Source organism: Dermacentor albipictus, chromosome 2 (genome assembly GCF_038994185.2).
Source record: "Dermacentor albipictus isolate Rhodes 1998 colony chromosome 2, USDA_Dalb.pri_finalv2, whole genome shotgun sequence".
NCBI classification, from domain to species: domain Eukaryota; kingdom Metazoa; phylum Arthropoda; class Arachnida; order Ixodida; family Ixodidae; genus Dermacentor; species Dermacentor albipictus.
The window spans coordinates 79,033,945-79,060,118 of NC_091822.1; the positions used below are offsets into that span (position 1 = coordinate 79,033,945).

A 26,174-nucleotide genomic window follows, 5' to 3' on the forward strand; every position below is an offset into this window, starting at 1 on the left:
CCGAAAGAAAATTTTCAATTACGGAAGGGGAGTACCTAACGTTAGTTTGTGCAGTTGCCAAATTCCGCCCTTACTTGTACAGCCGCACATTTTCCGTGGTTACCGATCACCACGCCTTTTACTGGCCCTCCTCACTTAAATACCCCACTCAACAACTGCGTAGACGGGCACTACGACTCCAAGAATATTCATTTGCTGTTTTATACAGTTCAGGCCCTTTGCACACGGATGCCGACTGCTTCTCCCGTTATCTTGCCGACCGCCTTGAATAGGATACGCATGACACCGACTTTTGCATCCCGGCCATTTCTGATCTACACGGCATCTGTACTGAACGGCATGATGACTGCTTACGTGCACTTATCGATTTTCTCAATTCGGGACATTTGGAGCCCATGTTCCGCATGTTAGTGCTCCGCGACGACATTCTCAACCGTCGCAGCTTACGCCCTGTCGGGCCATGATTTTTACTCGTTGTACCACACCAGCTCCGTATATCACTTCTTCAACAGCTGCATGACATCCCTACTGCGTGCAACCTAGGCGTTTCGCGTACTTCCGACCGCGTACGGCACCGCTTCTACTGGCCAGGCCTGTACCGCTCTGTGCACTGCAACTTTGCAGCCTGGGCGGGCCACAAAAAACCTTCTGCGCTGCTCGCTGGACGCCTGCAACCCATCGATGTGCCCTCAGAACCATTCTTTCGCGTCTGTCTCGATCTTCTCGGCTCTTTTAAGACGTCGAAAGCTGGCACTAAGTCGGTCGTTGTCATGACTGACTACGGGACCCTGTACGCGATCAGGCGAGCTTCGCGCACAAGCTGTGCAACTGAGGTGGCAGATTTCCTTTTGCATGACGTCATCCTCCATCGCGGCGCACCCCGGCAGTTCTTCAGGTATCACGGCCGCACCATTTTGACCCGAGTATTTGAGGGCCTGCTTCAACCCTGTTCTGCCGAGCACAAGCTGTCTACCACCTACCACGTGCAGACAAATGAACTGACGGAGCTGCTCAATCGCATGTTGACGGAAGTGCTCTCCATGTACATTTCTGACGACCAGTGATTGGGACAGCATGTTGCCTTTCGTTACCTACACTTATAATTTGTCCGGCCACGAGGCCGCTGGCTTTTCACCCTCTTACCTTCGGTTCGGCCGCCACCATTCTTTGCCCTTTAACACACTGATTCCTTCCTGAACACTATCGCTGAATAGGCTGAAAAGGTGTTCGCTCTCGCTCCCACGGCGCGCCAGGTGGCCGGCTTCTGGCTCATTGAGTCTCAGGTGGCGTTGAAGATACCGTACAACAGTCGACATCGGGACGTTTGATTTGCCTCAGGATCCGTGGTCCTCCTATGGACACCACATCGCCGCATCGGCTTCTCTGAAAATCTGCTGCTGCGCTACAGAGGGCCCTACAGGATATTGCGTCAGCTTGGTGATGTCAACTACCAGATCGCTCCACTGGGCTTGCGTGTCCCCATGAACGTTTTTCATGTGTCCCGACTGAAGCCTTTCCTTGCCGCGAGTTCATCTGCCTTATAGTTAGCGCCGAGACGGCTCCCTTATAGGCGGGGGATTATGTTAGGGCGCAACCAAGAGCGGCTCCAGTCCTAAGACGACCTGACGAGTAGAGGTGGAATCGGTCTCAACAGCCATCTTGTTTATGCGTCATTGTCGCTCTTGTAAATATTTTAAATACATTGTTATGTGTGACTTCTGCAACGTAAGAATATATATAGGGTGTCGCAGCTGATGTTATCCAAGCTGTTCAACGAAATAACAAATGGCAATAATGCAGCAGATCCAACCAACATATATACTGCGGAGCCTTGTGCGAGTTCATGAAGAGTCTAAACATAACTACACGCAGGCACGCACGCACGTGCGCACGCACATAGACATGCACAAACACGCGGGCAAATGCGCGGGCGCACACAAATTACACCAAGCCCTTTGTTAAGCGTAGTTGCTGACTACTAGCGAGTACGACGGAAGCCTTGAACGCATGTTTTCAGAGGCCGCATGCGCACACCTACGTACCGCTATTCGAATTCATTATGTCCGCTAGAAGTGCTTACTTTCTCATTACCGTGCAGCCGCGGATGCGCGACGACTAGCTTCCTGATTTTGCTTTCTTATTGACCGTCCAGCATTATAACTTCAACATTCAACAGCACAGAAATGGATGGGGCCGTTATCGATGACTGAACTCACAACAATTGCTGTTTATTAAGGCGAAGTATATAATCACAGTTAACTTAGAGATTCTTAATTAAAGCACTCTAACACACGATGATTGGTGGAACAAAAGATGTAATAGGGAGTAACAGCGCATTCGAATGAGAATGTAACGAATTTTCATGAATGTCTCGTGAGCGCGCAGGCTTGCGCCTTGGCTAAAGAGGATGAAGGCGAGAGCTTTAGATGTCTCATTGGTCGTCAAATCCGATGTCCAGCGTCATACACCAAAATTCATAGGGAGTCGAACCCTCTTCCTTTTGTGGGAGTCGAATCCACGGCTTGCGGTGTTAATTAGGACGTAGCTAAGACCCATGACTTTTCGCGAGAGTCGAACCCTCGACATTTGGAGGGAGTCGTATCCCACTAGGAGATATGGACGAACCAGCCGTATCTCCAAGTTTGATTCCAAATTACATATTCAAGGCCAATCCAGGACCTCTGGTAGGAGTCGAACCCTCAGTCCTTGGGGGAATCGAAACTACGCCCTGTGGTGTCAATTAAGGCGATGGTAATTAACGACGACGACGAAGAACCGATACGCGCGCGAGCTATCAGCTAGACTCAGCCGCGTTAAAATCCGTTTGTAAGTATACCAACAAGTGCTTTATGAAGCTAAATACAGTTGAAACTTGATTTAACGAAGTGATGAGCACGGACGAAATATTTCGTTAGATCGGGAAGTTCGTAAAATCGAGAATGGAATTTTTGGGTCCATACAAATCAAAAATTGCAACATAGCAAAACACAAAGGCTACCGCGGCATTGAATTTGCCGCTAATCCAACCACCTGTCACCTAAATCATGAAATAACGAAAGCCACAACCGCCGCTCCTAGCCAGGCGGTGTTGATGCGGCTGTTCCATGCATGGGAGCGGCGTGCAGCCTCTTCAAAATAAAGCTAGTGATGTGACCATGTCGCCCAGATGCTTTAACGCGTTTCCTTTAGAGCGCACGCTCCAAGAAGAACCCGTCTGTGTCAAAATTAAAAAGAGCTTGCCGCTTTTTATACTCATGTACTTCAAAAAAACTTCGGTAAATGGAGTTCGGCCAAGTTTGTTTCATTAATTCGGGTTGATGATAACATATAGCTATATGGGTGCCTGTGGGGGAATGTAAAATGCTTCGTTAGTTCGAGAACTTCATGAAATCGGGCTTCGTTACATCGAGTTTTAAATGTACTTCATAATGTAAGGTCATCTTAGTAATGCGTCACAATAAAGTTGATTACGACTTTGATTACACCTTTAGTAACTCCGCTTTAAACACCATTTCTTGTTAGCGCTATCTTGGCGTGCATATAGCTCTCATGGAATATGTACGTTCAACATGCAATTAAGAATTCTCATCGCATGCTTGCATTTCTACGCCGGAATTTCTCATTATTTCCCTCCAGACATCGAGATTAAATTGTGCGCAACTCTAGTTAGATCAAAATAAGAACATGCATGCTGTATTTGGAACCCCTCTAGTTCCGCATTATTTGCCGCCCTTGAATCCGTTCAGAACCGCGCTGCACCATGTGTGCTCTCTAATTACTCTCGCTCCGTCAGCGTTTCTTCAATGAAAGCTAACTTAGGCCTGCCGACACTTCAGCCACGCCGCCATTTCTTCCGCATAAACCTCTATCAAAATTTCTTTTACGCTAACCCAACATTTAAAACGATATTTTCCTTCTTCCAGTTTACATGTCCTCGCGAATCGATCGCAAACTCAAGTTTAAAATTCTAACACTTGCCATGCCTCTTTTTTGCCACAAACAAGCAGCGACTGGAACCACCTGCCCGCCTCCGTCGCTGCAGTCGAAAACCCGGCCGCCTTGAAAGATGCGATTACCAATTTATGGTCAGAACACTCCTCTCTGTAATTCCCTCTGGTTCTGAATGCATGAAAATAAGTAAATAAATAGATAAATAAATAAATGAGTAAATAAATATTGTGCTGTGTAATCAGCGCATTATTAGCGCCAAAATATTATTCAGTAAAGTTGAAGTGCACATGTCAGCGTGGGGAATAAGAACGTAAGAATAAGGTGTACAGAGTTAAAGTAAACCAATCATTCGTACAGCGGTGGTCTCCTTTCATGAAAGACACATGAGTCAGCACAACGAGTGTGTTAGCACCACAACAAATGTGTCAGGCAGTAGAACCAGACAGACTCTGCCATCATGCTTGCTTATGCAATCTTCAACTTGGCTTGTATACATGTATGGTTGCATACGCATGACGAATATCCCCGCAGCTGGCCAGTTTTCGAGTAGAAGCTCTGAAACCTTCTTTGAAACTTGCCAGATTGTCAGCTGGCCGCATGAAATGAGCTCACTACGCGTGCCCAGTCTTCTACCGAGTCGTAAACTGCTGCATATAAGACGTGCTCGCCATCTGCCAAGAAATGTAGAACAATATAGCCTAGAGTGACAAACATAGAGCCTCGTTTTAAAGGGCATGGAGTATGAAGCTTTCGGCTTGTTGATGTACTACACCAACGTCTCCACCATCCAGGAATGCTGGCGCTTCGAGCAGGCTAAGAGACGAGAGCCCTGAGCAGTTACATAGTGTCCAAGAGGCGCTGGGTAAGCCTTCAGAGTTCTCGTCTCCTTAATACGGCTGATACGTTATCATGCACCCATTTTGTCGCTGGACCATGTCCCTGTAAGAACCTAACGCGCATCTTTTGCCACGATCTTGAAGCTGCGTGTCCTGTCACGCTTCAGCTCTAACCGCGCTTAAATAACCGTTTAGCCCATGCCATCTCCCATATTCATGCAGCCATGCGCCATGCATTAGCCGACCTGAGTCTTCGTACATCTATTTTGGTCATTGAACGAGAAGAAAGGGGGTTAATTGTGGGGCCCGATTATATTAATCATATCATAAGAAGCCAACAAACCACCACCAAGGGCAACACAGGGGAAATTACTTGCACTTACAAATTGAAAATGAACAAATCATAAATTCGCCGCATTGTCGCAGTTGTTTAGTACCTCACGAGCACGTAGTCTAGACGCCTGCGGTAGAAAGGATGTTCCTGGCTAACGCTCTCGGGGCTAGTTCTAGTAGCAACACATAAATACACAGGAAAGTTGATGGGGAAACGGCGCCGCGGTAACTCAATTGGTCAGACAATCGCACTCGTAATACGAAGACGTGGGATCGTTCCCCAGCTGCGGCAAGTTGTCTTTTCATCCACTTTCAATTCGTCTAATTTATAATTTATTTATTTTCAATTAGTAAGTACAAGTATTTTCCCCTGTGTTGTCCTTGGTGTCTTTGTTTGTTGGCTTCTTATGATATCGGTATTTGAGTCATGGTGACACACAAACAGTATATCTATGGCTGAATGATATGCTGCATTATATTAAAGTATAATACAAATTTGGCTCTCTTTAAATGAGCGTGAACATTTGCTGTCGTCCGTATCAATTACTCGTTGAACTCTGAATGGTTAGCGAGTGAAGGGCGCCGAAAGGAATTCCACTAGATGGCGGCATACAAATTCAAATGCTGCGACAGCGATGGACACTGTGGACGTAAATGCCCGGGATTCACTGAATACGATTTTTCAGTTTTTCACTGGACCTGTCGCGAACGTCTTCCCCTATCCCCTGCAAAAACGAAGCTCTGCGTTTCACATGGCCTCCAGCGCCACGCATCGCGGTATTGGGTAATCCCAGTCGTTTGAGCAAGGTGTTCGTACGTTAATACATGGTCCCTCGGTCCAGCGCGCAGGTTGAGCGAGTTCTCAGTTTCTCTTCCAGACGTGATCGCAAGAAAATGAGATAAGATTACCGAAGACAATTTTCAAGAGGAACGCTTAGTGAAGGTAAACAACGTGTTAAGGGCTCCAAAGGAGACTTTGAAAGAGCCAGTTCAGCTCGTTCTACTTATTGTATACGTGCATTGTTAAACAATGTAAGGAGGAAAGTAACGTTAAAGAATCCATTACTGTTTTGTAATTGTTCAATTACATTTGCAGCTGGTAATTACTAACGGAAACAAATTGTATGTTTCAAAGGAGCAATTGTAATTGCAATCGATTACCTTGTCCTGTAACGCCTGTTCGAAACTCGCGCGCGCATGTTTGTTGATTCAGCTAGCTAAGCAAGTGAAGGATGCCCATGCATAAGTAAGCCTTCCTAGGCTTACGAAGAGAGTGACATTCTTAGGCTACGCCAGTGCGATTAGTGAGCATTGATGGCATCTTTTTTTATGTTTTTCTTTCATTCTGTCTTTTTCTATGTAAAACCTTGCATCAGACAATAAAACTTTAGTTGTCCGTAAGCGTTTGTCCTCGTCTTTCTTTGTTCCTTGTTCCGCTTCATGCTGCAACACACAGCCCTTTTAACCACACTAAAAATGGTATGAGTGGTATGACTCGTAGATTTGGGACTACCGGAGCATGTTCAAGTTTTTAAACATTTCCCAGCGTTACTGTCAGCTACTTACGTGCACCTACCGAACTGATTACACCTGCTTTTTAGCAATATCGTTGGCCCGGGATGCCGCGAATTCACGTTCCGTGTAAATTACTGTTAATTTGGAAATTACAGATTGTCCAGCTTGTGTATGTTCTCTACAATGTCTACAGTGATTTAGCTGACGTGTTTGCAGTCATTTTTTCCATTCAGCTGCCCGTAATACTTTATCCATGGGAGGAAGCACTCGTCCTTTCCTCTACCTATGCGCTGAGTCTCCAAATCGCTTGTGCTGTGAACTTTCGTTGATTTGTTGAAAATTGCAAACAGCAGCACATTTATTTTATGCGCATCGTGCTTCATGTGGCATGCGCCGCAGTTCTTTATTACGGATATGCATCTCATTTCACACAGCTTCTAAAATTAAAGGTAGGCCTTATCGCCGCTAATTTCATTTTTATTTCAGGCAGGGACGCGGAATTTGTCAGAGGTTCACCATTCGACGAGTAAATTCATCCCACTATTGCACCTTACCAAGCAGTTGGTGGAGTCTTGTGTCTACTGTTTGTATGGTACGATGATTTCTACCTTGTCAAAGTGTGAGGTCATTCAAGAGCCGTTGGTGAGGCTAGATATCAAGTCCCCCAATGCTACATACACTGTCTCACGCTCATAATACCGAAAGCGAGAAAAAAACACAATCATGCAGATACAACGCACATCTGTGTGAAGCGAAGCATTAGTTAAGTGGTTAATGAAACGCTGTAAACTCGCCAATATTATTCCTTCGTTATTGGCGTAAAACAAACTGGAGAGCGCGCATGTGCTCTCGCACACCCGGGCTACTCAACATGACAATTATTATATTGGTTTATATTTATTTATTTGCGCTTATTTACTTTTAGTTTACTGCCTGCCTCTATGTCGATCCCCTGCCGTGGGTATGTGCCATAGTGCGCAAATCATCACGATAATTATCACCATCGTTCGCACGCGGCAATCATCTCCAAGAGCTAGCTGACATAGGGACGATGTGTGCCACCTGTTTCTTGACCAATTGTTTCTTGTGGATATGTGCCCATAGCATGGAAATCATCATCGCAATCTACAAGCGGCGATCATCTCAAGCAACTACTTAGCGATGGCACGAGGTTCGATCCCCGCATTGAGCTAGTTCTTTAATTTTTCATAATTGTGAGCTGTTCGGGAAGACAACCGCAGTAGCACCCACATAGCGAACCACCACCATTATGCAAGTCCGCAAACATTCGCAACGAAAGCTTCATTTTAAAACAGCATCTCTTTGGGTTCCTTGCAATTTTCTTCCCTTTGAGCATGATAGGCGCTTGTCATCTGTGGAGACATTCGTGAGGCTTGGAGAACCATTGAAAAGCATGGATGCATACAACTGCGAGGCTGGAAATAGCAGGTCTTGCCATGAAGGGCTGCTTGCAATCTTACATTATGTAGCAGAAGAATCGGGGAGATTATAATAAAAAAAATATTCTCAAGTCGATCGAGAAGAGCCGTGACATAGAGAAGTCGAGTTTGTCAGGAACAGCGAGCACAGCGAATACGACCTCGACCTAAAACGTACACTCGGGCTCTTACGTCTCGTCTGTTTAAAGACGCAGCTCGAGCTCTAGGCGGCTTTAGAAATATTGTAAAGAAAAGAAGACACAGATTGTGCGAGCCGCTGCGTGAAACGTTCTTCCCAATTTATTTCAATGGTACATAATTGATTAGCGTATTTTGGCGACCAGAGCGTGGTAAATATTTCCATTGAAATACAAGAACAACTGCGCATATTTCCGTGCTTCACGCACTGCCCAGGAACGTGTCGCGCTCTTTTGTTTTGCCTTATCGCTTATATCTCTCGCAGATTTTAGCATGTTCCTGCCCAGTTTTTTCATGTCTAGCTATGAGTAAATGAAGCTCTTAGAAGTTGTTTGCAACAATTGTTCTTTTATGTACCTAGATTGTATTTTTCCAAATGGCAATTATTGTCCTTTAAGAATGCGAGGCTCTTTTGTCTCACTGACCCACGCGTCATACGTCAACTGCACCAGCACCTTAAGAGGAAGTTTTAGCTCGAGTGCTCGCATCTAAATACATGTAAAAGGATAATTCCTTTTTCTCGTCAACCACTGCACCAAATTTGAAAAGGTTTGTGGCATTTAAAAGAAAACATTAAAATCTAGTGACTGTTGGTTTCGAATTTTTGATTTACGCCGTCATTTTATTCGAATTATTCAATCAAACTTATTAAACATTGTCAAAAATCGCAAACATTAAGAAAGTTAGACTATCTAGTTCACAACTCTGTAACGTAATTAAACGCTATATCACAGTGACGTGAATCGCACCTAATAGTACATCTAAAGCGCATAAAATTGGTATGTCCTATATGGATCTAAAAAATGTAGTAATATGTAAATACAGCATTTGCAGAACCCTTCTACACGATGTAACAAATTCACGTGAGATATGAAATGACGTACCAAATTTGTCCGCTTTGAATTATCTCGTGGATGCCGTTTACAGAACCGCGTTGTCAGCTCTTGATGCATAGTTATTTATTTGTAAACATCGTGCTTTTATTTTATTTTTTCAAATTTTCGAATATTAAAAAATTTTTTTAGCAAAATTAAGGCACCAAATTGAAAGGCCGCTTCCAAAATTCACTACAATTTAACTCTCTCTCAAATGCAACAAATTTCATTAAAATAAGTCCAGGGGGTATCTGAAAAAAACGTTTTTCCGTTTTACATGTGCATGAGTAGGCCGCGTCGTAGTTTGGCCTTAGCTAAAGCTTCCTCTTAATGAATGTGCAAGTTTTCACACTTGCATTGACAAGGGAGTGCTTTGCGGACCAGCTCTCACCTTGGGAAACGAAAAGGCGCGCTTAGTGCAAGCTAAAGTTCTAAATACAAATGCGGGAAAGCGGAATAGTTTACTGTGTATCTTGAGAAATTTACCCTCGCAAACCAACGCGAGTCAAATACAGAAGCATTCCAGCAGCAAGACCAACTTCTCTAGATCTTGTATGGGTTTCGCCGCCCTTGCATCTACTCCCAAACCTATTCTCGAATGAAATGACGAAAACGTAAAATTTAAAGCAGCAGCTAATAAGATAAATGCATCCCGTAGCTGCTCAGAAATTTTTCTGTGCAAATCACAAAGTAGTATTGATAGGTCCAATTATCTATAAAAATATTCAGTTTGTGATGAAGTCAATCAAATTGATTGCTCCTCGTTAAACGCGTCCTCGCGGATTGTTGACTCGCGGAGTAAGATGCCAGTGCGAATAGACGACATCCCAGTATTCTCATGCCTAGAGCAGCACGACAGCGTTCATTCTAAGTAACTGTAAGAAACTTTGTGTATAAGCGGTTAAATAAACCTTTGCTTGTTTTTTCAAAGAGGCCCAGAACTATCCCTCGGACTGGGTGAAATGACATAGTTCGTGGGTACCATACGCTGCAGTGCCCGTCTCAGCCAAGGTTCGTTGTCGTACGCGGTGCTTGAAGTTCGCAAGCGGATCGCGAAGTCACCTTTCCCTCAGGCACTCTATTTTCAACAGAAGGCCTTGTCCTCACTCTTCTGTATTTCGTCATTGGACGCATTATTTTGTAGTCCCTTTCGAGATCTGCTATAGACTTATTGCCGACTTGAAGCTGCGGCCGGCTACATGTCGTATATACCGCGTCCGCCCCGGGGTGCCGCTACGGGTCCACTGGCTAAGCGCACTGCTGCTCGCTCAGGACAAGCGAGTTTAGCTAATGTTTGGCGCGTCATAGCACCAAGGCCGAAGTCGTGGCGTCTACGTTAATATCACAAATGAAATTTGAACGGCGTGCCACAGTGACATTTAGAACATTGTGGGCGCGCCCTAGTGCGCCGTAGCCTTGGCAGTGCGAAGCACTTAAGAAGTAATGAGAGCACAGTGGAGGCTGTGTTTTCCAATAACTCCGCTTCTGCTGAACGCACTTAAGTAATTTTGTGGCAGCGTATTTCTGAAATAGCCTGTTTTTACCTAAAATATCTTTCTGCCCTTCGATAAAATGCGGTTCACGGCCCCTTTAAAGTGTAGCTTTCTTGCGGATGGATGGATGGATAAACTTTATTGTGGTACATTACGTTACGCTAGTTTCCTAACCCGAAGCCGGCCGCTCCCACATTGGGACAGGAAGACAAAGCCTTTCGGCCGTTTCGCGGGCCCGTTGGACTGCCCGTAGCTATTCTTACAATGTGAGACTGCGTAGAGCTGTGTCCCATCGCTCTTCGATGTTGCCCTTGTCGCTGGGTAATGCAGAGCAACGCCAGTGCATGTGACTAAGATCTATTACGTTGTTACATTTATCGCATGTTAAAGGTGTAGAGAACTGCGGATGGATCTTGTTGATTAGAAGCGGGATGCGGAGTTCCAGGTTCTTTTTCGTAGATATCTGGCCTCATATGCTGAACTCATTAACGTGATTGTGACGCCATCTACGAGCACTGCAGCGAATATGTAATTAACGAGTTCACTTTTAAAGCATAACACTGTCACGCAATAAATACTAGAGATAACCGAGACGCTAGTGTCAACAGGAGTTACAAGCAAGCCAATTCATCCAGCTTGTGAATCCTGTTTTTAATACGGGCTTGCCTAAACTTCGTCTTTTCCGCTTCAAACGGCTCTGTGACTTTGCACACGCCTCATTTTCAACAAACTGCGTCATCGTAAATAATTCAATAAGGATTGTTACCATTCATCGATATCAGGATTTGAACACAGTACCTCCAGTACGCCACCCTGATAATAAACCACTATGCCACAGATGCACGCTTTGATAGGGAGCATAGAACAGCCTTTATTGCGGGTGGGCGAGAGCATTGGGACACTTGGCACGTTTCGATCCGCAGCTGCGCTAGGAGGAACCGACACATTATAGTGCAACGCGACGCTATAAATCACCACTAGAAATATATTTTAAAATAAGATAGATACTATGCACCTTATGTAAATATCTGCATATACTATCCAGTCTGTAGATAATTTACTTCAAATAAAGCCATTTCTTTAAACACCGTGCTACACTTAACAGTAGTATTTGCGCCTCGAAAGTGACATTTCATATACACACACATGGTTCATAAGCCTCACTCACCAAGAATGCTTCACTTTGCCCAGATGTCAAAGAGAGCTGAGTCTATCTGCTTCTTTTTTTTTCCCTTGCAGTGTTTATTTAATATTCTCACACTAAAAGAAAATGACTTCAGTTGCTTTCCCCAATTACTAAAACCTGAAACTGCCACTTCAACACCTGCAGCTTCCGGGTTGAGATGCTGTGTGTTCATCCCTGTTTATGTGGCGGTGTCGTCAAGTTAACCTTGTAAAACTAGTGCCCAGCCAAGTCAGGTTGTAATAGCACTAGGGAGGAGCAATGGGAACAATGAAAGGTAGAACAAAAGATAGCCAATTTTGTATTCATCTAGCGAAAGTATTCCGTAATAGCTGCGAACAAAAGGTTTAAAGAACAAGGGCGTATGTCGAATAGTTAAGCGCTCTTTTGCATATATTCTTCAGACGGAAGGCCTTTGCACAATCTCGTTTTTATTTTCATATATCATAGTCTTGCGTAACGCCAGTGTCATTGTCGACCCATGCAGGACCACTATAGATTAAAATAAGTCTGTCGAGGTAACAGACATGCAAAAAGCACACTAAAATTCGTACATCCATCTAGCGCAAAGCCACCTAGATGGAAAAAATATCTCCAACCAAATGTCTGTATCCGAACAATGTTAGTGAATCTTCCACGTAATACAGCGTACATTTCACGGAAGTGACATCAATGGGCCGGGGGAAAAAGCATATGAGGACATTTGTTGGCGGGACTAGGAAAGCGCGTAGTCTCTTAAGGTTACGGGAAATAAAGAAATGCGTTCGAATGTAGCCCATCGACTCAATTAGAAATGACAGAATAGTGTCACGTATACGTTTAATTGTCAACGCCTTTCTTCAATTAAGTCCCTGTAAGCTGGCGTCAATAATTAGCAACGTATTCTTTCTGTTTACGGCAGTTCCATCGTACAATATGTGTTCCACATTTTGATTCAAGAGCTTAAATATTGCAAATTTTGGCCACGCAGAATGATCAGTACGACAGTGAGCGTTAAGATAAATAGCACAAAAAAGCATCTGAACAAAACATGCAGTGCCTTCTCGGTGCTGTCAAAGCGCTTTTACATGGCGGCAAATAGTGCCTTGACCTTTTTCGCAAAGCAGTTGTAGGGAAACGAGGTGGCGCTTTCGGAGGAGCGCCATATGTTGCCTCAAGTGAAAGTCCACTCGAATGCGAAACCATATCGGTGCAACCTCGCTACAGTGCCTCAGCGACAGTTCATGACCAAGTGATGTTTCCATCCCTAATAAATGTAAATCATTCGAAGAGATTTTTTTTTGCTTGAGTTGATAGCATTGCAGTGCCTACTGGGAAGAGAAGCTACTGAAACAAATATCATTCACATGCATTTCACATGCCGTTGATAAAATAATCTGCCGAAGGGGTCACTGAAGTCTGCAGGGTTTTTTTTTACCATTAAAAGAAACACGCAACACAATTGGAAGCGAGGTTAGCATATAGCAACATGTTCATTCCCTAGGCATAGGCTATCCGTACCATTACAAATAATTATGTTGGCCATCTTTTCCCTTTTAAACATATAATAAACTTTGTACTGTGTACATATTTAAATATATAGCGTCTGCGCATGGTCTTCACACTACAATTGAAAAACATTTGAAATGAAAAAAATACGGTTGAGATAGCCGCCATTGCTGCATCTGGTGCGCGAATTTGCATAAATAAATCAAAAGTATCAATGGAAATCCGTGCAAGCTAGGGCCAACATTGATGGAGTAAGTTCTGATCGAGTAAGTTTTTTTTTTATTTTGAATCACATTTTAACTGAAAAGGCAGAAGCAATTCTAAAGAAACCGCAAATGATGTGGTGAACTGAACTCTGGGGCCCTATAACGTAAAAATATTCCAATATGTTTCTATTCCAATCTCGTGACGTCAAATTTGCGTAACCGCCAACGCAAGCACCGGGCGGTCACCCGCAGAGTTGTCTGAACAGACCAATCAAACGCCCTCCTCGTTCATAGGAAGTCACTTTTGTTTGCTTGAAAAACGAATAACATTGCCTACACTGATCGGCTTGTCATATCTAATTGGCTGAGAAGAGGCGAGGAGAACGCTCAAGTGGAGAGGGATTCGATGGGGTCAGGCCACTGCACTGAAAGTCGATAACCGGATGAAGAGGGTGGTGCCGGCGTCTACGATTGGTCGGCTTTCCCTTACTTAGCTTGCGGTGGCTGGTCGAAAATCGCGGCGGCATGCAACGGAAGCTCAAGAATGACGCTAAAACGGACCCTCAGCAAAGAAGAGTTAGCAGAATGAGGGGGTAAACGTGCTGAAAGTGCTCGAAAACGTTACACGACCACGCAAGAAGTTTTATTATACGCAAATACACCCATGCTCTCCGTTAGGTGCGAGTAGCCAGCGTCTGAGCGATCGGCGGCAGCCATCTTCTATTCCTTTTGGAACAGGGCAACCTGCGGCTATTCCGAAGAAAATTCAGTTTTGTTCGGCATATTAATGCATCGTTATCGCGTACACGTCACTTTGACACGGTGAGTTCTTGCGGTTTTGTGACGTAGCGTGACAGGCAGGGGAAGTGGGTGCAGCCCGAAAACTTTTTACCAATAGCCGAGGGCTAATGGCGGAAAGGGGTCGAATCAGAAATAACTATATTTCTTTTTTTCTGTTAAATCATGCATAATCAGTGTGTACTCATCATATCAGACGGGGAGGTATCGCGGTTTTTGTGACGTCGCGTGACAGACAGGTGAAGTGGGGGTGGTCGAAAAAAGTTTTTGACCAATCGTGGAGGGCTGATAGCAGAATTGGAATAGAAAAGTTTGGAATAGTTTTACGTTATAGCACCCCTGATTATGATTAGGCAAAGGAGGTGACGCGTGCAGACAGGACACAAGAGAAGAGAAGTGGACAACACGAACGCCGACTATTAAATATCGTGGTACCGTGGTACCGTGGTGGTAGCTGCGTAAGACGCGACCGCGCGGGCCCAATCTTCAAAGCGATCTGCGATGGGGAGAGAGTGCACCGAGTGCTGATACATTAGTAAAAAAACGGTGTTGCAATGTCGTGCCTGAACTCTTCTCTCACCAGATCCTGCATGTAGAAAATGAGCTCCAGTTTTAATGCACAGGTCCGGTGCCTATTAGAAGCAGGTTATCCTAGCTTAGCAGTGGCCACTGTGGCTGAGCGCCTAAAGAAGTCGGTTTCGAGAGGGACGGACGTGATTACAGAAAGTAGTAATAGCAAAAAAGTAGTGGCTATTCCGTACATTCATGCAGTATCGCACAGGCTTTAAAAATTGCAAGTAGATTTGATGCTAATGTTGCTATCACTGCTCCCAATAAGCTAGGTAAGATATGCGCTGCCGTGCAGAGGAAAAAGGAGCAGGTAAAAGGCAAAAAAGAACAGATATTTGTCCAGTGAAGCACAGTAAGAACAACAGTTTTACTGACTGTTGTATGGGTGTGGTTTATAAAGTTCCCTTAAGAGGAAGCTTTAGCTCGGGCCCAACTCTGACGCGACCTATTTTAATATCATGTAAAACGCAAAAAACGTTTTTCTGAGATAAGCCCTGGACAGATTTTAATGAAATTTATTGCATTTGAGATAGAAAGCTAAGTTCTACTGACTCTTTGAAGCGGAATTTCGATTTAGGGCCTGAATGTTGTTAAATAAATTTTCAAATATACGACCGTTTGAAAAAAATAGAAGTACGAAGTTTACAAATTCATACCTCTGCATCAAGAACAGATATCGCGGTTATGTAAACGGCATCTATGAGATCATCCAAAGCAGACAAATTCGTCATGTCATTTTGCATCTTACGCGAATTTGTTACGCTGGGTACAAGGGTTCCGCAGAAGCTGTTATTCGATATTAATAACTTTTTTATATTCATGTGTAACATCGATTTTGTTCGCTTGAGATGTGCTATTAGATGCCATTCACAGAATTGTATTACCCTTTGTCGTTGTTGAGTTGCAGGGTTGTAAACTTGATAATTTCGTTTTTTGAAAATTTCTATTTTTTGCAATTTTTCATAAACAATTGACAACCTAACTCAATAATTCGAAACCAACAGTCACTAGACTTTAAGTTGTTCTTTTAAATGCAACAAACCTCGGGAAATTTGGTGCAATGGTTGCCGGGAAAAACGAATTCTCCTTTTACATGTATTTAGAAAGGAGCACCCGAGCTAAAGCTTCCTCTTAAGCTGTGGCCAGTTCTACGTAGGGCAAACGGGGCGCTGTATCAATCAGAGGCTAATGTAACATAAAATGTAGTTAACCGGTGGATCGCCGTCTGATCGTTCCCTACATTGCCAGGATTGTAACTGCACGACAGAGTTAGACGAATGCGCGGTATTGTGCAGGCACAAGAATGAAGATACGTGTCTTACGGTAGAGACATGGCATATCTATATTGGTGGAAGTGCGCGCGTGAGTCAGCATTTGATTATTTTGCATAAGGAAGAGATTAAGTGCCTTAACAGCTATCTCTCAGGTAGACCAGCACATGTACCCGACTGACACATGGTGGTACCATTCTAGAGCTTGCGCAGATGAGTTTTGTGTCTTCCTTCTTTTTTTCGCCTCAGTGTTCAATTCAGTTGATAGTCGGCGTTCGTGTTGTCCACTTCTCTTCTCTTGTGTCCGGTCTGGACGCCTCATCTTTTTTTCATAATGAATCCTTGCCAACTAGCTCAGCTTTCTGTCGTTCTGATTATGACAATTTAGGGGGGGGTCTAAAATTATCCAGTAAATACTCTAGTACCAGTCGGTAAAACACACTGACGACGCTGAAATTGCAAGGAATGGGTGCCCTCACAAGGGCGGTTAAAGCTCAACAAAATCCAGCCGCTAGTATTTCGTATCTGCACCCTTGTCGTACTACATGGAAAAGGTAGGCACCCGTTTCGGTGTAAATATTTTTTCGCCAAGAAACATGTCGAGCCGCATCTACGCAGCAGTAGAAAGAAATGTTGCGAAGTTACAAAAAAGAGCAATGATTGTCATGTTAAACATTGCGACAGTTTTATTGAGTGTGGAAAGGGTGTAGTGTATCACATTGCCCTGTCCTGTGGGAAGTGCTACACCGGCCAGACCGGAAGGTGTTTAAGTAACAGAATATTTGATCACAGGAGTCTTTTGAAAGTGCAGCCGTCGTCTAATTTGTGCTTACATTGCAAAGAATGCTAGTGCAAACCGTTGATGAAACGGAAGTATTGTCAAGAAAACAATAGTAGGGCAGCGAGGAAGATTCGCGCTGTTCTTTCTTGAGTACGATATTGTGACGTTGGAGGGGCGGTGAATCTGTGTTCTGTTATTCTGCTAATCTGTTAACAAAACTGCGATTAATAAATATAACACCTTAACTGGCGAATTCGGGCCCAGAAAGACAAGTAACACACAAAGGACAAAGGTAACGGGAAACCCAGTCATCGTTCGGTGAAATATAATCTTACGGGTAAGATGGCTGCACATTTCAAAATTATTGCTCATGCTTGCTTACATTCGAGAATGTAGAACAGTACCCGCGTCGCGCGCACTATCTGAATATATAAGACTAAGGTACTACGGAATCTGCGACAGCAGTCGAAATCTTCGCGTACAATTAGCGCCACTTTGGTACAAATTCATTACATTGACTGTTCACTGAAAAACGCTCACGTTCAAAGAACCAATAAACCTATATAGCCCCCCTAGACAAAAAGATGGAGATTTCGAGAAGCTGTTTGCCGAGGCAGACAAACTAGCCAGATCGAACACACTCATCATAGCAGGGGACTTTAATGCCAAAAGTCCGAACTGGGGCTACCAGAAGGCAGAACGAAAAGGACAAAAGATAAGTGACGCGGCGGAAAGGATCAGATGTGAGCTACTCACAGACGAAAACCAACCTACGCGACTAGGGAATAGCGTAAGCCCAGATACCTGCCCAGATCTAACCTTTGTGAGAGGAGCAAGCCAGGTCGAATGGGAGAACACGCTAGATAACCTAGGTAGCGATCACTACATCATAAGAACGTCAATAGAGGCAGGAACAATCAAGAGAAAGATAGGATTGGCCCATTTAACAGATTGGGACGCGTTCAGACAAGGAAGTCAACAACTAAAGGGAGAGATCACATCCATCACGGAATGGTGTCGGCAGCTCAAACAAATACAGGAAACATATACACATGAAATAGATAGGACGGAGCAAGTACCGGAGGTGGACAAACGTCTGCTTGGGCTATGGGAAGCGAGACGTGGACTCACTAAAAGATGGAAAAGACAAAAGCTTAACAAGAAACTCAAAAAGAAAATAGCAGAAATCACAGCAAAAGCAGAGGAATATGCAACGCAACTGGCCAGGCAAAGCTGGCAACAGTTTAGCAGTTCGCTACAAGGTACGCTCAACACGGCCAAAACGTGGCGCATTCTGAAAGCATTAATGGACCCAGGGAAAACAAAGGCAGAGAGCAACAAGGCAATCCAGAGGCTGATTCACCAGTACGATGGTACCGAAGAGCAGCTAATGGAGGCCTTGAAAAACAAGTGCTACGGACAGGAAAGACCCGAAGAATATAAAGAGGAATATCAGGGGGAAGAAAACGCAGATATGGACAGGCCAATCACACGAGAAGAAGTGAACGCAGCTCTGGGGTCCCTAACCAAAAACACAGCACCGGGAGCAGACAAAATTAACAACTCCCTCATTCGCAACCTAAGCGAGGAGGCGATAGATCAATTAACAATCTACTTAAACAAATTGTGGAACGAGGGAACGATCCCGGAGGAATGGAAACACGCCGAGGTCGTAATGATCCCGAAGCCAGGAAAGAAACTACAGATAGAAAACCTAAGACCAATCTCCCTCACCTCGTGCTTGGGAAAGTTATACGAAAGAATAATCACAAAGAGAATACAGCAACTCATGGAAGGGAAGCAACTGTATCCGCACAGTATGTTTGGCTTCCGAGCAAAGCTATCAACACAGGATGTCCTCCTACAGATTAAGGAAGAGGTCCTAAGCAAAGCACCCAAGACAGGAGAAAACATCATAATGGCACTAGACATCAAGGGAGCCTTCGATAATGTCAGCCACAGTGCAATAATGGAAGGGCTTCAAAACATAAATTCTGGGAAGAGGACTCATGACTACGTGAGAGCCTTCCTAGCAAAAAGAACGGCCACAATAGGACTAGGGGATATAAGAAGCGAAACCTTTGTCACCCCAAGCAAAGGTACGCCACAGGGCTCAGTCATTTCACCCATACTGTTTAACATTGCGATGCTTGGCCTGGCCAGGGAACTAGGCGAAATCGAGGGCATACGACATGCAATGTATGCGGACGATATCACAATATGGGCCAACCAAGGAACGCTAGGACAAAAGCAAGAGAAACTGCAAGAGGCAGCAAACCGCGTAGAAAACTATGTTAAGGCAAGAGGCCTGGCTTGCTCCACAGAGAAATCGGAAATACTCAGAATTGGAAAGAACCCCACCAAGGCCGAAATCGAAATAAACTTAGAGGGCCAGCTTATAGCGGAAAAGAACATGACAAGAGTTCTAGGAATGTGGCTGCAAAGCAGCGGAAAATGCAGTCACACAACTAGCTTACTCCAAAAATCGACAGATCAAGTAAGTAGGATGATTACGAGAGTTTCAAATAGAAGACATGGCCTGAAAGAGGCAGACACGATCAAGTTGGTTAAAAGTTTAGTGGTCAGCAGAGTCACATACTCGCTACCTTACCATTTGATGAACAAGCTAGAAAGAGAACAAGCAGAAACCATACTAAGGAAGGCGTACAAAACGGCACTGCACATACCGAGGAATACTTCAAACGACAAGCTACTGCAGCTATGAATACACAACACGTTCAGCGAGCTGGCAGAAGCGCAACTAAACACACAAATAGCGAGACTTTGGCAGTCGGCTACAGGAAGAATGCTCCTAAAGAGACTAGGATACGATACGAAAGGGGCAATAGATCGAGGGGCAGACATCCCAGACAACATCAGACAAACCCTCAGAATAAGTCCAATTCCACGCAACATGGATGCGAACCTACACGCAGCCAGAAGGCAGGCAAGGGCAGATTACGTGGAAGGCCACCTGGCAACACAGGAAAACACGGTGTACACGGATGCAGGGCTATACCCGTGGGACAAGCACACTAAAACACACAGAGTAGCTACGGCTGTAGTAGACTACATGGGAGAGACAATCAGCTGCGCAACCATAAGGAATTGCACGGTAGCGGAGGGGGAAGAGGTCGCCATAGCGCTTGCAGCGACCGAAGGCTACCGAAGTAACAGATCATTGACCATATTAACAGACTCCAAAGCTGCATGCAGGCATTACATGCAGGGGAGAGTCTGTAAAGAGGCCCTGCGAATCCTCCTCGGAGCAGGAACCCTCGGAAATAAAGTGACACACAAACTTTTCTGGATACCGGCCCATACCGGGATAGAAGGGAACGTGAGAGCAGACAGTCTAGTTCGCGAGATCACATACCGAGCTGGACAGATAGAGCCTCTCGAGAACCCTACAACGGTGGAGCCGACGTGTGCGGAAATATTAAACTACTATAGAGGGCAGAGAATCAAATATCCTCCGCCACACACACTACTTACACAACAGGAAGCAGCCGACTGGAGAAGGCTACAAACCGGAACTTTCTATAATCTACACATATTAAGTAAAATGTACCCGACACAATACAGAAACTCCTGCCCATGGTGCGGAGAAATACCAACTCTTTACCACATAACATGGGAATGTAAGCATAACTACACATTCCATAAACATAAAAACCCGAGTGCGGAGCAATGGGAGGGCCTGCTCACCAGCAGCGAGCTCACCGCCCAAAGGGCGATCGTGCAGCACGCGTGCGAAGTGGCCAGGCTCAGTGGAGCCCTGGAATAGGGGCACACCCATGCTGAGAAGCCAGGCAGCAAGCGCAAGACGGCTCACCGCTAACCTCCTTGATAGAACCAATAAAGTTTTTCTCTCTCTCTCTCAAAGAACATCGGGCAGAAACAATGGACGAAACCTTTGGCAAAGTAAGCAACTATCTGAACGCCTAAAGAAAGGTATTCGCGTTAATAAAGAAATTGTGAGCTTGACGACATACGGGGTCATAATTTTTATGATTTACAGAATTCTTAAAATTCTCTGCGGCGAATTGCCTAATTTTAGAAACTACGCTTGATTATTGAGAGACGGAAATTACTTGCAGGAGAAATTGAAACACGTATACGGCTAATTGGTAAAAAATTGCTTTATATTGTTTCAAATATTTACTGTACGGCACATATTGCAGTTCGGTGAATTTTATCCAGTGATTTGCGAGGTATATCAACTTGCAGGAAATCTTGAGGGTGGGATGGTTTTCGGGATAAGCACCGCCAAGTTCGCGCGTAAAAATGCCCTGTTGTTCCACTTCCATTTAAGCAAAACACTCTTTTACGCATTTAAACATAAAAAAGAACAGGAGCGCCCTTGTATGAATGTCTCTAAACTGGTGTAATCCTGAAAATAAATTCTCAGAGGATTAAAAATAAATTATGGGGTTTTACGTGCCAAAACTACTTCCTGATTATGAGGCACGCCGTAGTGAAGGACTCGGGAAATTTCGACCATCTGGGGCTCTTCAGCGTGCACTTAAGTCTAAGTACACGGGCGTTTTCGCATTTCGCTCCCATTGGAATGCGGCCGCCATGGCAATTCTAAGTGTGTATGCCTTGCACACTTACCAACTGCAATTCGTAAAATGTTATATGTGCTGCAAAGTAATTGGTGCAAGAAGTTACGTAGTGAACTTTTCCTAAGTGGTTGAATATCTGTTTTGATTTCTTCAGCAGATAATGTCCGCTTCTTCGAATATTCGACCTCAAACAAGACTTACCCTATCCGAGGCCGACAATGTGTCTAAAATTATGTGAAGTCTAAAGTTAATCATCCGGTATAACTGCCGCAATGAGGATATTTATGCAGCGCTTGCTGTTTCATAGCGTAAGTACACAGAGAACAGATCCGTATGCTAGAGCATCTCTGGTGGTAGAGTTGCTGGACAGCACTTTCTCTCTCAAAGAGCCATCACAGGTCCAGTTCGCCAGGGAACACGCTTCGCAACGCGATCGCGTTCGCCCGTTTCATTGATGCATCAGTTTCAACCTCCGACTACCAACCTACATTGATATACCACCAACCACAATAAGTGGTCAAAAAGCCAAATAAAGTTGTTCGCTTTAAAGGGTAAACATTGGGCACATGACACCATGGTGACACTAAGGATAAGGACGTAGCCTAACAGTGACAATGGCGGTGAAGCGGAAATGATTGACGAGAAGGTGGACACAACAAACGTAGGTTTGAGTTCTTAGCTGTTGTCGCAGTAGGAATAGAAAAGAATGTTCCCGAGGCGAAGGTTAGACCAACGTGAAAGCAAGAAACTTGAAAGTCAAAGACACTGAGGTTTCCTGCCGAAAATGAGTAGGTGTGTGTGAAAAAAAAAACTATTAGCTAGAAAGTGCGGTAAGTGCTCTTGAACAGCCGTAATAAATATGTCATAAGCTCCTGTCACCCATTACGAGAGCCTTTACAGGCGCCTTATGTAGTTTTCCATAAGACTAGATAAGAAATTGTCGCGATTGCAACAAAGGTCTTCCCACTTGATCAGTCTAGCGAAGGCTGGATGGTTGTTGTTGTTCAGCTCGAGCTAGCATTCTTTGTCCTCTATGGGCGATATGGACTGATCATAATAAAGAGAAGGAACTATAAAAATGTAGCCTTGTTGCGAATGACAATTTCGTCTTACACCATCCCGGTATACCAGAATGTAGGAAGAAACTTGTGTTCTTAAAAACGCCAAATATCTTCTTAACTATATGCGTTATGAGATGCAAGGTGCATTAAAATGTTCATGTCAACATGGTTGTCTTGTAACCAAATTCGCTTTAGGTTCAAAAGGAAAACAATTAAGGGATCTAATCGAGATCCGAAAATGGGTCCGCTGACTAAACGGAGCCACTTTTCTCTATTTTTTTTCAAGAACCAGAAAAGAGGTTCGGTTATATATATATTCTAGGTCAAATACAACGCACGAACTCCACAATGCATATTTCTTCGTCTGCGTGGCGAACACCAAACTTTCACCGCGCTCCTGCTCCTGTGAAAAGAGGTGCTTTTCATTTTTCGCTGGCCACAGGACTGTTGCAGCTCTCATTTGGTATTATGAAAGAGAAGCTATTGTTGTGACTGCGGAAATGCAATAACTTCACTTTCAGAAGTCTTTAGAATCTGTCAACTACATCCTGCGCGTAACTGCAGTAACTTTACTTCCCAATGTATCCAGACCGCGTCGATCACAATAGAATAGGCGTAAAAAAAATGCATTGCGCCACCTAATTTCAATCACATGTGTCATCCTGTACGTGTTAAACGGCACGGTAATTTGTAATAAATGATAAATCATGTCATTGTGTGTTCACTGCCACAGGACGGGTTGGCAACTCGGTAATTTTGGTCACCGTGTGTCGTCTGCCACAGGGAGAGATGACAACTAGACAATTTTGGGGGTCTGTAAAACACAATGATGTTTACAATCAATTACATCTCCCGGAGCTGCTGTGACACGTTTCATTTAAGCAACTTGTCGGATTTCGAAAGCATTAGCCAATATATTGAGCACTCTGAGCTACATGTTGTGGAATGTGCATTGTGCGAATTGCGATAAAGTCTTGCGATGCTGAATAAATAAAGAGCAGTTAAGAAAGACTGCACGACCTTCTCAAAACTGCCAACTGGCAAGAAAGACAGAATGCTGTGAGCGCATGCGAAGGGTGTCCTTTCTGTAGTTGAAATCCACAGAGGACACTTGTCACGGAGCTATGCGCCGTTCTGGCATGAGACAATTGTTCTAAAGAAGCAATGCGACTAGCTCTAGGAGCGTGGGCGTGCTGGCCTTCGGTTATCTTCATTTTTTGGATACGAGGTGAGCAACAAACCATACTTGGTTTAACTTTGCTCAATGATTCTGCTAGTGTATGTTATGCAGGTAACGAACACTTTGCAATTTTGCGTAAATACTTTTGTGCCGGCACGAACAACCGATTCTCTGCAAGGTTATGAACATCGCAACCCTGTCTGACAGGCGCAACTCCAAAAAGGAGTGAACATTTCTTTTCGCCATGGAAAAATTCTCAACCACGATTGTTTATGAGAGCTTGCGTAAAGCATTTGCAAATACTGCAGGAAAGATTACGCTCAGCCTTCCTAAAAATGGGCAAGGGTTGCCTGATAAACAAACAGGTGTCGGCAGGAGTCACTACTCTGGAAATTAGTTTTGGTGGCCTGCGATAACAAAATTCTAACATGATTTACCATCAACATTTATAATGGGAACATGTACCATGTAATAAAGCGCTCCCTTGCTGAAAGACGAAAACAACTTTACTGCTTAAATGGACGAGACACTTAAGGAGGTATTGACACCACAAAGTTTAGCCTGTGCAACACGACAGCTGTCGATGTATCATAGGAGGGAGAGTATGCCAGCTCTCTAAAACAACACGAAGTCTCCAAACAACTGGTTAACGAATTACGAAGTAAAAGTTTTGCACGGATATACTTGCACACGCAAAGTCGGATTTGCCAAATGGATGTTGAAAAGTTAGTTTGTGCAGTCGTTTTAGCTACTAAAATTTGCGCTCATGCAACATCATGCTATATTGCAACACTGTGACATTAAATGCTCATTTCGGAATGGTTCTCACGGTCACGTAATAGGTCATGTCATGTTATAAAACTGATATAGAAAAATTGGCAGTACTGCAACGGCAAGCTGTTCGTTTGCTTAACTTCTGGAAACAATGCATAGGGCCTTCTATATTAATGATGTGCTACAACATTTCCAATATTAGAGACTTAAAGAAACAAAGGTCTGCATACGGCTATTTACAGAGGTCTCCAGCAACACTGAACAATTTTCAAATCGTTACCTGAGTATAGACACAGCCGGCATTATACTTTAATAGCAATGAAGCAACCAAGGACAAAATATGGCTCCCAAACTGTCGAATATGAAGCTATGTGTTTAGTCAATACATGCCCTAACATTGTCGACGAAGCTATAAAATGTAGAACAACTCACAAATGTAAATATGCAGTGCAAAAGACACTATTTCCTGATCGGTACATGTTTAACAAATGCTAAGGGAGCTTTAAATTGTTTGATCTCAATAGCAAAGTTATAAATGTTACATTCTGTATGTATAACTTCTGTTAGTAACAAACTGTTCTTATTTTTGCAGGGGTGTATTTGCTTATTTACTTCCTATTTTGCACACAGTTGAAACATTGCAATGTGCTTAAAATTTTGCTGTATATATTCTTGATTTTTTCTGTCTCATTAGTTGTATTTGGTTTTATTATTAAACTGCTACTTTTGCTGCTCCAGCGAGGTAAATACCTTAGTCAGGAGGTTTGCACCCTCCTTTTGCCTTACCTTGTGGCAAACCTTGCCTTTCTTTCGCCCAAACAAAGAACGGACGTGTTAAAACAATTCAGGAATAATAATCAGGAGCTAGCTAAATTAATTTAAAGTTGTCCAGAAGTCGTCATTACAGTTGCATTACAGTTGCAACAGCTGCATTGTCGTCAATTTCTCATGTATGGCTTTCTAACATTGCAATAGATAATACATAACTTCATTACTTCAACTGCTGGTTCGGGCGGCCCAAGAAAGATGCATGTAATGAAAGTCATCGTGCGTTCTCTTCCGCTGTCTTCGTCTTTATTAGCGCTCATTATGATATGTGTATCTTCGCCTATGCACTTGTAACAGCTCCGGAGATTGCATTGCACCAAACTCGAACATGCGCATTCTTAGTCATTTCGCCGTATTCTGAGGGCCTGAGTCTTTATCCTTCAGGTTACATTTTCCTTCCTCGTGCTTCCCAGCTATTGCCGCGTCTGGTTCACGACTCTGTATGACCTGCATTGATGGCGAATATTGACGCAGCGGCATGTTCACACTCACCGTCGACGGCGGCCTTACGCGTGCACCGGCCGCTGCTCCCGATTCTTGACACGCCAAGCTGCGAGAAATGGACAAGGACTGAAGACTGGGCCAGTTTCTCAAACATATTTACAAAAAACGTGTTCGGTTCCGTGAAAACGTGTCGCAGTTGTGTCCGCACGTTCATGGACCAAATCAATAGCCGTATTAACGTTGGACTTCAAGGAGCATGAGTTGGCCCTCGGCAACGCATCCCACGCACATTTAGTTGATCATTGCAGTTCTTGCGCCTGTAACCCTTTGCCATCGCGGCCATGGTTACCGCACTTCAGTGGGGCCGAAATGCGAAAGCACC

General features: G+C 44.1%; 1 long non-coding RNA gene across 1 annotated transcript in view; it reads right to left on the bottom strand.

Annotated features, from left to right (window-relative positions):
• LOC139055967 (uncharacterized) overlaps positions 1–25,888 on the bottom strand; it is a 94,116-nt gene extending 68,228 nt beyond the window's left edge. The window contains exon 1 of the long non-coding RNA XR_011512052.1: positions 25,841–25,888. This is a non-coding gene — a long non-coding RNA (uncharacterized lncRNA). The remainder of the gene's footprint in view (positions 1–25,840) is intronic.
• Between the last annotated feature and the right edge of the window lie 286 nt (positions 25,889–26,174).